The sequence below is a fragment of the Prunus avium genome, chromosome 1 (genome assembly GCF_965620075.1).
Source record: "Prunus avium chromosome 1, drPruAviu1.hap1.1, whole genome shotgun sequence".
In the NCBI taxonomy this organism is placed as follows: domain Eukaryota; kingdom Viridiplantae; phylum Streptophyta; class Magnoliopsida; order Rosales; family Rosaceae; genus Prunus; species Prunus avium.
The window spans coordinates 28,721,866-28,736,874 of NC_142284.1; the positions used below are offsets into that span (position 1 = coordinate 28,721,866).

Genomic DNA, 15,009 nt, shown 5'->3' on the forward strand with positions numbered 1-15,009 from the left:
ACAGCACTTACATTCTGGTCAAGCTTTACATCTTCATTTGGAGCGAAATTGAGCTTGTGAGTTTTCAAGTCCTTGATGAACTTTCCATATGCAGGAATCTGTTCAATAACATCAAGCAAAGGCAAATTGATATTAACTTTACTCAAAATATCATAAATCTCTTTAAAAGCCTTATCTTGCTTTGCTTTCTTAAGACGGCCTGGAAATGGAATCGGTGGAACATATGGAGCGGGTGGCACGTATCTATCTTCTTGAAGATGTGGTGGCACAAATTTGTCATCTCTCTTATGCAATTGGAATTGTTTGGATTCCTGAGAATCTGATTTGGCATTAGGAGCAGATTGAGAAGTTTTGAGATGTTCCCCTTCTGTAGCCGTGGTCTCCTCCTCTTCATCTTCTACAATCACAACATCATTTGAAAGATTAGAATCAACTTTACTATCAATGATCTTACCTGATCTGAGCACATGAATGGCCTTGGCTTCTTGGTTCTTTGGATTGATCTCGGTCTGGCTTGGCCATTTCCCAGGTGCTCTTTGAGTTATTTCAGCAGCTAATTGGCCTATTTGAACTTCCAATTTGGTAATGGTAGCTTGTGTAGTTTGCTGGAAATTGGATTGGTTGATTGCCATCTGCTTAACTATATCCTCCAATGATGATGTTTGTTGTGGCTTTTGGAATGAAGGGGGATTGGCTTGATTCTGAGTATTCCTCCATGAAAAGTTTGGATGATTCCTCCAACCTGGATTATAACTTTGAGAGTATGGATCATTTCTTGGACCTTGGTTGTAGGAATTTACCAACTTAGCTTGCTCTTGCACAAATTCTGGATATCCAGCCCCAAGTGGACAAGCTATGGTAGCATGGTCAGGAGTTTCGCAAATACTACACACTTCTTTCGGAGGGCTTCTTGAGTTTAATGCAAGAAGAGCATCTAGCTTTTGTTCCAGTTTTGAAATCTGCACACTAGAAGCATCATTAGAACCACTAATAACACGTTTACCTCTTGTATCCGTATGTTGGGTCTCCATTGCTATCTCCTCAAAGAGTTCGTATGTTTCTTCTGGAGTTTTGGTTTTAAAAGAACCACCTGCAAAATTGGTGACTATATTATGACTAGAAGGGGTTAGTCCTTTATAAAACATACGCATTTGAAGCTTCAATGGAATCCCATGATGAGGACATTGGTTGAGCAGCCCATTGAATCTCTCCCATGCTTCACAAAACGATTCATCATCTTGCTGTGCAAATAACAAGATCTTATCCCTAAGCATGTCGGTCTTTTGCGTGGAGAAGTATTTCTCCAAGAACTTCTTTTGAATGGCAGCCCATGTAGTGAGTGAACCAGGCTTTAAAGAATTCAACCAATATTTCGCCTTATCCTTCAAAGTGTATGGAAACACTCTCATTCGAAGTTGATCTTCTGTCACACCTGTCAAGGGAAAAGAACTCACAACATTAAAAATATCCTTTATATGAGTTAATGGATCTTCATTAGGTAAACCATAAAAGGAAGGCAGCATATTAAGATGAGAAGATTTAAGCTCATAATTTCGAGCTACAGTGGGCAGCAAAATGCTTGAAGGAGATGCTGGAATTGTTGGGATATCAAGTTCTCCCATGAACTCATTGGCAGCCATCTCTTCTTCTTCTTCTTGGTCTGAACTTGCTTCCGAATTTGAAGGTGAAGAACCAGGAAGTTCAGTGTGGAGAGCAATACTTGTAAACGTGGCAAGAGCTTGCTCTTTTGCAGTTGACAACTCTCTTTCTAGACGATTATGAACTTCAGAGATCACCCGGTTGGGTTGCAACGATGGTCCTGCGTTCAAAGATCTGGAGCGTTGGAACGAAGACCTCACTTGTTCAAGGAACGGTCTTTTAGACATAAACTACCTGAAACAGAAAATTAGATTAATTAGAAACACTAAAAAAATAGGGTAACCTTGGGCACATAACCAGGGAAGAACTTTCGTTCAGTCCCCGGCAACGGCGCCAAAATTTGTTGTTAATTATTATGTTAACTCGCAATTGTACGGGGCAATTAGTAATATAGCAAGACAAGTACGAGGTCGTACCCACGAAGACTGTGAAGTTCAAATTAGTTATGTACGTAGATTACCGAATTCAAGAAGTTAGGAAGTTAAGTCTAAAACAGAAATTAAAGTGAGAGTGATTGTGATTGTGAAAGGAAGTGAGCAAACTGAAATTGCAAATGAAAGCAAATAAACAAGTGTAACAAAGAGTGGTTTTAAGAGTTGGAAAACAGATTTGGAGACTAGGGCATTCGAATCACCATAACAATTCAATTCTGGGTTATATGGAGTCAAGTAACAAGTCTAATTCAGATTCAAAGATTGATTCTAGCTAAAGTATGATTAGGCCATGGTGTTTGGTCCTAACCTTGTGTTCCTAATTCCCTAATTTGATCATTTGTTGTCTAACCTAAAATTAAGCATTAGGAACCCATTAAGCATAGAAGAACAATTTAAACAACCAAGCATGTATCTAATCCCTGTTGTCGAATGTCCATACATACTCTTCCTATTCATAGTTCAATTCGAATTAAAGCATGGTGTCTACTCTTAATTCAAACCAAGATAGTTAACAAACAAGTTCTAATGGTGATCAATCATTCAAACAAGCATGTTAACTTATAAGCATAATGAATAAGAACATGAATCATGAATCAAACTTGAAACTCCAAACTTATAAACCCAGAATATTCATGTTAGGTTACATCGAAGCCCTAGTTATGGATTTAGCTACTCATAATGGAAAAGAAACTAAAATAGAAATGGGAAAACATAATGAATGCCATAAGAGTAGAAAAACCCTTTTCTGAAGTTCTTGTAGTGTCCAATGCTTCTCCAAGAGCTTCTCCACGTCTAGAAGGATGTATGAAGGATATGGAGGGGATTTGAGATGAGCTTGAGTGAGTGGTGATGGCTGAGAAAGAGGAAATTCGTAGGGAAATGGAAGGGAGGTTTTCTGGAGCTGTTTTGGTGATTTTGGGGCAGTTTAGAGTATTGGGTTGATTGCTTGAGTGTTTGGGGTTGTGGGAATGTATGAGGATGATTTCTGGATGATGGAAGTGTGGAGGATGGCTGAAGTGAATTTTGTAGCTTGAAGACTCCTCTATTTATAGGGCTAAGAGGGAGGAACATCATGATGAAATCCAACACCACCATTCCTCATTTAATACAACCCATAACTCCCACTTCATCTTGTCTATGTTAGTGTGGTTGGAATCAATCCCATCCCATACTTCTTTTGCTGCACCTCAAGCTTTCTTCACATGGGATCAAAGGTGATCAATTGTGGCTGCCTTTTGCTGCCAACCCATGTGGTCTTCTTTTGGTTGTTGAACAAAAACGAGTCTTCTGAACCAGACTTGGTGTAGGAAGGCCAGAGGTTTCAAAACTTATCCAATGGGGCTCAAATTTAGATATGTTGTACTAGACACCCATTGGAACAAGTTTCATGAAGATCTTCACCTCATCCAAGCCCCATAGCATGCTGATCCAAGGCCAAGAAGCTGACCTACGAAATTGGGCTGGAAAGGAGTTGTAGCCAAAATGTGTTTGTCTTTAAGCCCTTCTTCCATTCACCCAAATCAAGCCTTAACATGCATGGATTGCATCATTTCCTATCCAAAGTCATCATTGTTACCTAAATGTCAATTAACTGAAAGATAAACACAAAAAGGATTAAAAGCACAAGTTTAACTCAAAACATAACCAAATCATAAGTTAGAAGGGTACAAAATGATATACAATTATGAACCGATCAGTTTTCCATACTTCTAGCGATTGGATTTCACTCAAAACTCACCAAATGACTCCTCCCACCATATTATGATGTTGCCCAAGTTTTGGGCTCGAACCGAAATCAATAGGTGTTCCAAATTGGACAATTCAAGTTCAACGGCAGTTCGTTCCTAATTGGAGTGGTTGGTGTATTCCATACTTCTAGCGATTGGATTTCACTCAAAACTCACCAAATGACTCCTCCCACCATATTATGATGTTGCCTAAGTTTTGGGCTCGATCCGAAATCAATAGTTGTTCCAAATTGGACAATTCAAGTTCGTTCCTAATTGGAGTGGTTGGTGTATTCCATACTTCTAGCGATTGGATTTCACTCAAAACTCACCAAATGACTCCTCCCACCATATTATGATGTTGCCCAAGTTTTGGGCTCGATCCGAAATCAATAGGTGTTCCAAATTGGACAATTCAAGTTCAACGGCATTTCGTTCCAAGTTGGAGTGGTTGGTGTTTTCCATACTTCTAGCGATTGGATTTCACTCAAAAGTCACCAAATGACTCCTCCCACCATATTATGATGTTGCCCAAGTTTTGGGCTCGATCCGAAATCAATAGGTGTTCCAAATTGGACAATTCAAGTTCAACGGCAGTTCGTTCCTAATTGGAGTGGTTGGTGTATTCCATACTTCTAGCGATTGGATTTCACTCAAAACTCACCAAATGACTCCTCCCACCATATTATGATGTTGCCCAAGTTTTGGGCTCGATCCGAAATCGATAGGTGTTCCAAATTGGACAATTCAAGTTCAACGGCAGTTCGTTCCTAATTGGAGTGGTTGGTGTATTCCATACTTCTAGCGATTGGATTTCACTCAAAACTCACCAAATGACTCCTCCCACCATATTATGATGTTGCCCAAGTTTTGGGTTCGATCCGAAATCAATAGGTGTTCCAAATTGGACAATTCAAGTTCAACGGCAGTTCATTCCTAATTGGAGTGGTTGGTGTATTCCATACTTCTAGCGATTGGATTTCACTCAAAACTAACCAAATGACTTCTCCCACCATATTATGATGTTGCCCAAGTTTTGGGCTCGATCCGAAATCAATACGTGTGAGAAATTGGTCAATTCAATTTGAACGGCAGTTCGTTCCTAATTGGAGGGGTTGGTGTATTCCATACTTCTAGCGATTGGATTTCACTCAAAACTCACGAAATGACTCCTCCCACCATATTATGATGTTGCCCAAGTTTTGGGCTCGATCCGAAATCAATAGGTGTGAGAAATTGGACAATTCAAGTTCAACGGCAGTTGGTTCCTAATTGGAGTGGTTGGTGTATTCCATACTTCTAGCGATTGGATTTCACTCAAAACTCACCAAATGACTTCTCCCACGATATTATGATGTTGCCCGAGTTTTGGGCTCGATCCAAAATCAATAGGTGTGAGAAATTGGACAATTCAAGTTCAACGGCAGTTCGTTCCTAATTGGAGTGGTTGGTGTATTCCATAGTTCTAGCGATTGGATTTCACTCAAAACTCACCAAATGACTCCTCCCCCCATATTATGATGTTGCCCAAGTTTTGGGCTCGATCCGAAATCAGTAGGTGTTCCAAATTGGACAATTCAAGTTCAACGGCAGTTCGTTCCTAATTGGAGTGGTTGGTGTATTCCATACTTCTAGCGATTGGATTTCACTCAAAACTCACCAAATGACTCCTCCCACCATATTATGATGTTGCCCAAGTTTTGGGCTCGATCCGAAATCAATAGGTGTTCCAAATTGGACAACTCAAGTTCAACGGCATTTCGTTCCAAATTGGAGTGGTTGGTGTTTTCCATACTTCTAGCGATTGGATTTCATTCAAAAGTCACCAAATGACTCCTCCCACCATATTATGATGTTGCCCAAGTTTTGGGCTCGAACCGAAATCAATAGGTGTTCCAAATTGGACAATTCAAGTTCAACGGCAGTTCGTTCCTAATTGGAGTGGTTGTTGTATTCCATACTTCTAGGGATTGGATTTCACTCAAAACTCACCAAATGACTCCTCCCACCATATTATGATGTTGCCCAAGTTTTGGGCTCGATCCGAAATCAATAGGTGTTCCAAATTGGACAATTCAAGTTCGTTCCTAATTGGAGTGGTTGGTGTATTCCATACTTCTAGCGATTGGATTTCACTCAAAACTCACCAAATGACTCCTCCCACCATATTATGATGTTGCCCTAGTTTTGGGCTCGATCCGAAATCAATAGGTGTTCCAAATTGGACAATTCAAGTTCAACGGCATTTCGTTCCAAATTGGAATGGTTGGTGTTTTCCATACTTCTAGCGATTGGATTTCACTCAAAAGTCACCAAATGACTCCTCCCACCATATTATGATGTTGCCCAAGTTTTGGGCTCGATCCGAAATCAATAGGTGTTCCAAATTGGACAATTCAAGTTCAACGGCAGTTCGTTCCTAATTGGAGTGGTTGGTGTGTTCCATACTTCTAGCGATTGGATTTCACTCAAAACTCACCAAATGACTCCTCCCACCATATTATGATGTTGCCCAAGTTTTGGGCTCGATCCGAAATCGATAGGTGTTCCAAATTGGACAATTCAAGTTCAACGGCAGTTCGTTCCTAATTGGAGTGGTTGGTGTATTCCATACTTCTAGCGATTGGATTTCACTCAAAACTCACCAAATGACTCCTCCCACCATATTATGATGTTGCCCAAGTTTTGGGTTCGATCCGAAATCAATAGGTGTTCCAAATTGGACAATTCAAGTTCAACGGCAGTTCGTTCCTAATTGGAGTGGTTGGTGTATTCCATACTTCTAGCGATTGGATTTCACTCAAAACTAACCAAATGACTTCTCCCACCATATTATGATGTTGCCCAAGTTTTGGGCTCGATCCGAAATCAATACGTGTGAGAAATTGGTCAATTCAATTTGAACGGCAGTTCGTTCCTAATTGGAGGGGTTGGTGTATTCCATACTTCTAGCGATTGGATTTCACTCAAAACTCACGAAATGACTCCTCCCACCATATTATGATGTTGCCCAAGTTTTGGGCTCGATCCGAAATCAATAGGTGTTCCAAATTGGACAATTCAAGTTCAACGGCAGTTGGTTCCTAATTGGAGTGGTTGGTGTATTGCATACTTCTAGCGATTGGATTTCACTCAAAACTCACCAAATGACTTCTCCCACGATATTATGATGTTGCCCGAGTTTTGGGCTCGATCCAAAATCAATAGGTGTGAGAAATTGGACAATTCAAGTTCAACGGCAGTTCGTTCCTAATTGGAGTGGTTGGTGTATTCCATACTTCTAGCGATTGGATTTCACTCAAAACTAACCAAATGACTTCTCCCACCATATTATGATGTTGCCCAAGTTTTGGGCTCAATCCGAAATCAATACGTGTGAGAAATTGGTCAATTCAATTTGAACGGCAGTTCGTTCCTAATTGGAGGGGTTGGTGTATTCCATACTTCTAGCGATTGGATTTCACTTAAAAGTCACCAAATGACTCCTCCCACCATATTATGATGTTGCCCAAGTTTTGGGCTCGATCCGAAATCAATAGGTGTTCCAAATTGGACAATTCAAGTTCAACGGCATTTCGTTCCAAATTGGAGTGGTTGGTGTTTTCCATACTTCTAGCGATTGGATTTCACTCAAAAGTCACCAAATGACTCCTCCCACCATATTATGATGTTGCCCAAGTTTTGGGCTCGAACCGAAATCAATAGGTGTTCCAAATTGGACAATTCAAGTTCAACGGCAGTTCGTTTCTCATTGGAGTGGTTGGTGTATTCCATACTTCTAGCGATTGGATTTCACTCAAAACTCACCAAATGACTCCTCCCACCATATTATGATGTTGCCCAAGTTTTGGGCTCGATCCGAAATCAGTAGGTGTTCCAAATGGGACAATTCAAGTTCAACGGCAGTTCGTTCCTAATTGGAGTGGTTGGTGTATTCCATACTTCTAGCGATTGGATTTCACTCAAAACTCACCAAATGACTCCTCCCACCATATTATGATGTTGCCCAAGATTTGGGCTCGATCCGAAATCAATAGGTGTTCCAAATTGGACAATTCAAGTTCAACGGTAGTTCGTTCCTAATTGGAGTGGTTGGTGTATTCCATACTTCTAGCGATTGGATTTCACTCAAAACTCACCAAATGACTCCTCCCACCATATTATGATGTTGCCCAAGTTTTGGGCTCGATCCGAAATCAATAGGTGTTCCAAATTGGACAATTCAAGTTCAACGGCAGTTCGTTCCTAATTGGAGTGGTTGTTGTATTCCATACTTCTATCGATTGGATTTCACTCAAAACTCACCAAATGACTCCTCCCACCATATTATGATGTTGCCCAAGTTTTGGGCTCGATCCGAAATCAGTAGGTGTTCCAAATTGGACAATTCAAGTTCAACGGCAGTTCGTTCCTCATTGGAGTGGTTGTTGTATTCCATACATCTAGTGATTGGATTTCACTCAAAACTCACCAAATGACTCCTCCCACCATATTATGATGTTGCCCAAGTTTTGGGCTCGATCCGAAATCAGTAGGTGTTCCAAATTGGACAATTCAAGTTCAACGGCATTTCGTTCCTAATTGGAGTGGTTGGTGTATTCCATACTTCTAGCGATTGGATTTCACTCAAAACGAACCATATGACTCCTCCCCCCATATTATGATGTTGCCCGAGTTTTGGGCTCGATCCGAAATCAATAGGTGTGAGAAATTGGACAATTCAAGTTCAATGGTAGTTCGTTCCTAATTGGAGTGGTTGGTGTATTCCATACTTCTAGCGATTGGATTTCACTCAAAACTCACCAAATGACTCCTCCCACCATATTATGATGTTGCCCAAGTTTTGGGCTCGATCCGAAATCAGTAGGTGTTCCAAATTGGACAATTCAAGTTCAACGGCAGTTCGTTCCTAATTGGAGTGGTTGGTGTATTCCATACTTCTAGCGATTGGATTTCACTCAAAACTCACCAAATGACTCCTCCCACCATATTATGATGTTGCCCAAGTTTTGGGCTCGATCCGAAATCAATAGGTGTTCCAAATTGGACAATTCAAGTTCAACGGCATTTCGTTCCAAATTGGAGTGGTTGGTGTTTTCCATACTTCTAGCGATTGGATTTCACTCAAAACTCACCAAATGACTCCTCCCACCATATTATGATGTTGCCCAAGTTTTGGGCTCGATCCGAAATCAATACGTGTGAGAAATTGGTCAATTCAATTTCAACGGCAGTTCGTTCCTAATTGGAGTGGTTAGTGTATTCCATACTTCTAGCGATTGGATTTCACTCAAAACTCACCAAATGACTCCTCCCACCATATTATGATGTTGCCCAAGTTTTGGGCTCGATCCGAAATCGATAGGTGTTCCAAATTGGACAATTCAAGTTCAACGGCAGTTCGTTCCTAATTGGAGTGGTTGGTGTATTCCATACTTCTAGCGATTGGATTTCACTCAAAACTCACCAAATGACTCCTCCCACCATATGATGATGTTGCCCAAGTTTTGGGATCGATCCGAAATCAATAGGTGTGACAAATTGGACAATTCAAGTTCAACGGCAGTTCTTTCCTAATTGGAGTGGTTGGTGTATTCCATACTTCTAGCGAATGGATTTCACTCAAAACTCACCAAATTACTCCTCCCACCATATTATGATGTTGCCCAAGTTTTGGGCTCGATCCGAAATCAATAGGTGTGAGAAATTGGACAATTCAAGTTCAACTGCAGTTCGTTCCTAATTGGAGTGGTTGGTGTATTCCACACTTCTAGCGATTGGATTTCACTCAAAACTCACCAAATGACTCCTCCCACCATATTATGATGTTGCGCAAGTTTTGGGCTCGATCCGAAATCAATAGGTGTGAGAAATTGGACAATTCAAGTTCAACGGCAGTTCGTTCCTAATTGGAGTGGTTGTTGTATTCCATACATCTAGTGATTGGATTTCACTCAAAACTCACCAAATGACTCCTCCCACCATATTATGATGTTGCCCAAGTTTTGGGCTCGATCCGAAATCAGTAGGTGTTCCAAATTGGACAATTCAAGTTCAACGGCATTTCGTTCCTAATTGGAGTGGTTGGTGTATTCCATACTTCTAGCGATTGGATTTCACTCAAAACGAACCATATGACTCCTCCCCCCATATTATGATGTTGCCCGAGTTTTGGGCTCGATCCGAAATCAATAGGTGTGAGAAATTGGACAATTCAAGTTCAATGGTAGTTCGTTCCTAATTGGAGTGGTTGGTGTATTCCATACTTCTAGCGATTGGATTTCACTCAAAACTCACCAAATGACTCCTCCCACCATATTATGATGTTGCCCAAGTTTTGGGCTCGATCCGAAATCAGTAGGTGTTCCAAATTGGACAATTCAAGTTCAACGGCAGTTCGTTCCTAATTGGAGTGGTTGGTGTATTCCATACTTCTAGCGATTGGATTTCACTCAAAACTCACCAAATGACTCCTCCCACCATATTATGATGTTGCCCAAGTTTTGGGCTCGATCCGAAATCAATAGGTGTTCCAAATTGGACAATTCAAGTTCAACGGCATTTCGTTCGAAATTGGAGTGGTTGGTGTTTTCCATACTTCTAGCGATTGGATTTCACTCAAAACTCACCAAATGACTCCTCCCACCATATTATGATGTTGCCCAAGTTTTGGGCTCGATCCGAAATCAATACGTGTGAGAAATTGGTCAATTCAATTTCAACGGCAGTTCGTTCCTAATTGGAGTGGTTGGTGTATTCCATACTTCTAGCGATTGGATTTCACTCAAAACTCACCAAATGACTCCTCCCACCATATTATGATGTTGCCCAAGTTTTGGGCTCGATCCGAAATCGATAGGTGTTCCGAATTGGACAATTCAAGTTCAACGGCAGTTCGTTCCTAATTGGAGTGGTTGGTGTATTCCATACTTCTAGCGATTGGATTTCACTCAAAACTCACCAAATGACTCCTCCCACCATATGATGATGTTGCCCGAGTTTTGGGATCGATCCGAAATCAATAGGTGTGACAAATTGGACAATTCAAGTTCAACGGCAGTTCTTTCCTAATTGGAGTGGTTGGTGTATTCCATACTTCTAGCGAATGGATTTCACTCAAAACTCACCAAATTACTCCTCCCACCATATTATGATGTTGCCCAAGTTTTGGGCTCGATCCGAAATCAATAGGTGTGAGAAATTGGACAATTCAAGTTCAATGGTAGTTCGTTCCTAATTGGAGTGGTTGGTGTATTCCATACTTCTAGCGATTGGATTTCACTCAAAACTCACCAAATGACTCCTCCCACCATATTATGATGTTGCCCAAGTTTTGGGCTCGATCCGAAATCAGTAGGTGTGAGAAATTGGACAATTCAAGTTCAACGGCAGTTCGTTCCTAATTGGAGTGGTTGGTGTATTCCATACTTCTAGCGATTGGATTTCACTCAAAACTCACCAAATGACTCCTCCCACCATATTATGATGTTGCCCAAGTTTTGGGCTCGATCCGAAATCAATAGGTGTTCCAAATTGGACAATTCAAGTTCAACGGCATTTCGTTCCAAATTGGAGTGGTTGGTGTTTTCCATACTTCTAGCGATTGGATTTCACTCAAAACTCACCAAATGACTCCTCCCACCATATTATGATGTTGCCCAAGTTTTGGGCTCGATCCGAAATCAATACGTGTGAGAAATTGGTCAATTCAATTTCAACGGCAGTTCGTTCCTAATTGGAGTGGTTGGTGTATTCCATACTTCTAGCGATTGGATTTCACTCAAAACTCACCAAATGACTCCTCCCACCATATTATGATGTTGCCCAAGTTTTGGGCTCGATCCGAAATCGATAGGTGTTCCAAATTGGACAATTCAAGTTCAACGGCAGTTCGTTCCTAATTGGAGTGGTTGGTGTATTCCATACTTCTAGCGATTGGATTTCACTCAAAACTCACCAAATGACTCCTCCCACCATATGATGATGTTGCCCAAGTTTTGGGATCGATCCGAAATCAATAGGTGTGACAAATTGGACAATTCAAGTTCAACGGCAGTTCTTTCCTAATTGGAGTGGTTGGTGTATTCCATACTTCTAGCGATTGGATTTCACTCAAAACTCACCAAATTACTCCTCCCACCATATTATGATGTTGCCCAAGTTTTTGGCTCGATCCGAAATCAATAGGTGTGAGAAATTGGACAATTCAAGTTCAACTGCAGTTCGTTCCTAATTGGAGTGGTTGGTGTATTCCACACTTCTAGCGATTGGATTTCACTCAAAACTCACCAAATGACTCCTCCCACCATATTATGATGTTGCGCAAGTTTTGGGCTCGATCCGAAATCAATACGTGTGAGAAATTGGACAATTCAAGTTCAACGGCAGTTCGTTCCAAATTGGAGTGGTTGGTGTATTCCATACTTCTAGCGTTTGGATTTCACTCTAAACTCACCAAATGACTCCTCCCACCATATTTTGATGTTGCCCAAGTTTTGGGATCGATCCGAAATCAATAGGTGTGAGAAATTGGTCAATTCAATTTGAACGGCAGTTCGTTCCTAATTGGAGTGGTTGGTGTATTCCATACTTCTAGCGATTGGATTTCACTCAAAACTCACCAAATGACTCCTCCCACCATATTATGATGTTGCCCAAGTTTTGGGCTCGATCCGAAATCAATACGTGTGAGAAATTGGTCAATTCAATTTCAACGGCAGTTCGTTCCTAATTGGAGTGGTTGGTGTATTCCATACTTCTAGCGATTGGATTTCACTCAAAACTCACCAAATGACTCCTCCCACCATATTATGATGTTGCCCAAGTTTTGGGCTCGATCCGAAATCGATAGGTGTTCCAAATTGGACAATTGAAGTTCAACGGCAGTTCGTTCCTAATTGGAGTGGTTGGTGTATTCCATACTTCTAGCGATTGGATTTCACTCAAAACTCACCAAATGACTCCTCCCACCATATTATGATGTTGCCCAAGTTTTGGGTTCGATCCGAAATCAACAGGTGTTCCAAATTGGACAATTCAAGTTCAACGGCAGTTCGTTCCTAATTGGAGTGGTTGGTGTATTCCATACTTCTAGCGATTGGATTTCTCTCAAAACTCACCAAATGACTCCTCCCACCATATTATGATGTTGCCCAAGTTTTGGGCTCGATCCGAAATCAATACGTGTGAGAAATTGGTCAATTCAATTTGAACGGCAGTTCGTTCCTAATTGGAGGGGTTGGTGTATTACATACTTCTAGCGATTGGATTTCACTCAAAACTCACCAAATGACTCCTCCCACCATATTATGATGTTGCCCAAGTTTTGGGCTCGATCCGAAATCAATACGTGTGAGAAATTGGTCAATTCAATTTCAACGGCAGTTCGTTCCTAATTGGAGTGGTTGGTGTATTCCATACTTCTAGCGATTGGATTTCACTCAAAACTCACCAAATGACTTCTCCCACGATATTATGATGTTGCCCGAGTTTTGGGCTCGATCCGAAATCAATAGGTGTGAGAAATTGGACAATTCAAGTTCAACGGCAGGTCGTTGCTAATTGGAGTGGTTGGTGTATTCCATAGTTCTAGCGATTGGATTTCACTCAAAACTCACCAAATGACTCCTCCCACCATATTATGATGTTGCCCAAGTTTTGGGCTCGATCCGAAATCAGTAGGTGTTCCAAATTGGACAATTCAAGTTCAACGGCAGTTCGTTTCTCATTGGAGTGGTTGGTGTATTCCATACTTCAAGCGATTGGATTTCACGCAAAACTCACCAAATGACTCCTCCCACCATATTATGATGTTGCCCAAGTTTTGGGATCGATCCGAAATCAATAGGTGTTCCAAACTGGACAATTCAAGTTCAACCGCAGTTCGTTCCTAATTGGAGTGGTTGGTGTATTCCAAACTTCTAGCGATTGGATTTCAATCAAAACTCACCAAATGACTCCTCCCACCATATTATGATGTTGCCCAAGTTTTGGGCTCGGTCCGAAATCAATAGGTGTTCCAAATTGGACAATTCAAGTTCAAAGGCAGTTCGTTCCTAATTGGAGTGGTTGGTGTATTCCATACTTCTATCGATTGGATTTCACTCAAAACTCACCAAATGACTCCTCCCACCATATTATGATGTTGCCCAAGTTTTGGGCTCGATCCGAAATCGATAGGTGTTCCAAATTGGACAATTCAAGTTCAACGGCAGTTCGTTCCTAATTGGAGTGGTTGGTGTATTCCATACTTCTAGCGATTGGATTTCACTCAAAACTCACCAAATGACTCCTCCCACCATATTATGATGTTGCCCAAGTTTTGGGTTCGATCCGAAATCAACAGGTGTTCCAAATTGGACAATTCAAGTTCAACGGCAGTTCGTTCCTAATTGGAGTGGTTGGTGTATTCCATACTTCTAGCGATTGGATTTCTCTCAAAACTCACCAAATGACTCCTCCCACCATATTATGATGTTGCCCAAGTTTTGGGCTCGATCCGAAATCAATACGTGTGAGAAATTGGTCAATTCAATTTGAACGGCAGTTCGTTCCTAATTGGAGGGGTTGGTGTATTACATACTTCTAGCGATTGGATTTCACTCAAAACTCACCAAATGACTCCTCCCACCATATTATGATGTTGCCCAAGTTTTGGGCTCGATCCGAAATCAATACGTGTGAGAAATTGGTCAATTCAATTTCAACGGCAGTTCGTTCCTAATTGGAGTGGTTGGTGTATTCCATACTTCTAGCGATTGGATTTCACTCAAAACTCACCAAATGACTTCTCCCACGATATTATGATGTTGCCCGAGTTTTGGGCTCGATCCGAAATCAATAGGTGTGAGAAATTGGACAATTCAAGTTCAACGGCAGGTCGTTGCTGATTGGAGTGGTTGGTGTATTCCATAGTTCTAGCGATTGGATTTCACTCAAAACTCACCAAATGACTCCACCCACCATATTATGATGTTGCCCAAGTTTTGGGCTCGATCCGAAATCAGTAGGTGTTCCAAATTGGACAATTCAAGTTCAACGGCAGTTCGTTTCTCATTGGAGTGGTTGGTGTATTCCATACTTCAAGCGATTGGATTTCACTCAAAACTCACCAAATGACTCCTCCCACCATATTATGATGTTGCCCAAGTTTTGGGATCGATCCGAAATCAATAGGTGTTCCAAAGTGG

At 41.2% G+C, this 15,009-nt stretch overlaps 1 non-coding gene across 1 annotated transcript; it reads left to right on the plus strand.

Annotated features, from left to right (window-relative positions):
• The first annotated feature begins 1,167 nt into the window (after window positions 1-1,167).
• Window positions 1,168-1,274, plus strand: LOC148297681 (small nucleolar RNA R71). Its single transcript, XR_015833209.1, has one exon. It is a non-coding gene; the product is annotated as a small nucleolar RNA R71 (small nucleolar RNA).
• The last annotated feature ends 13,735 nt before the right edge of the window (window positions 1,275-15,009 follow it).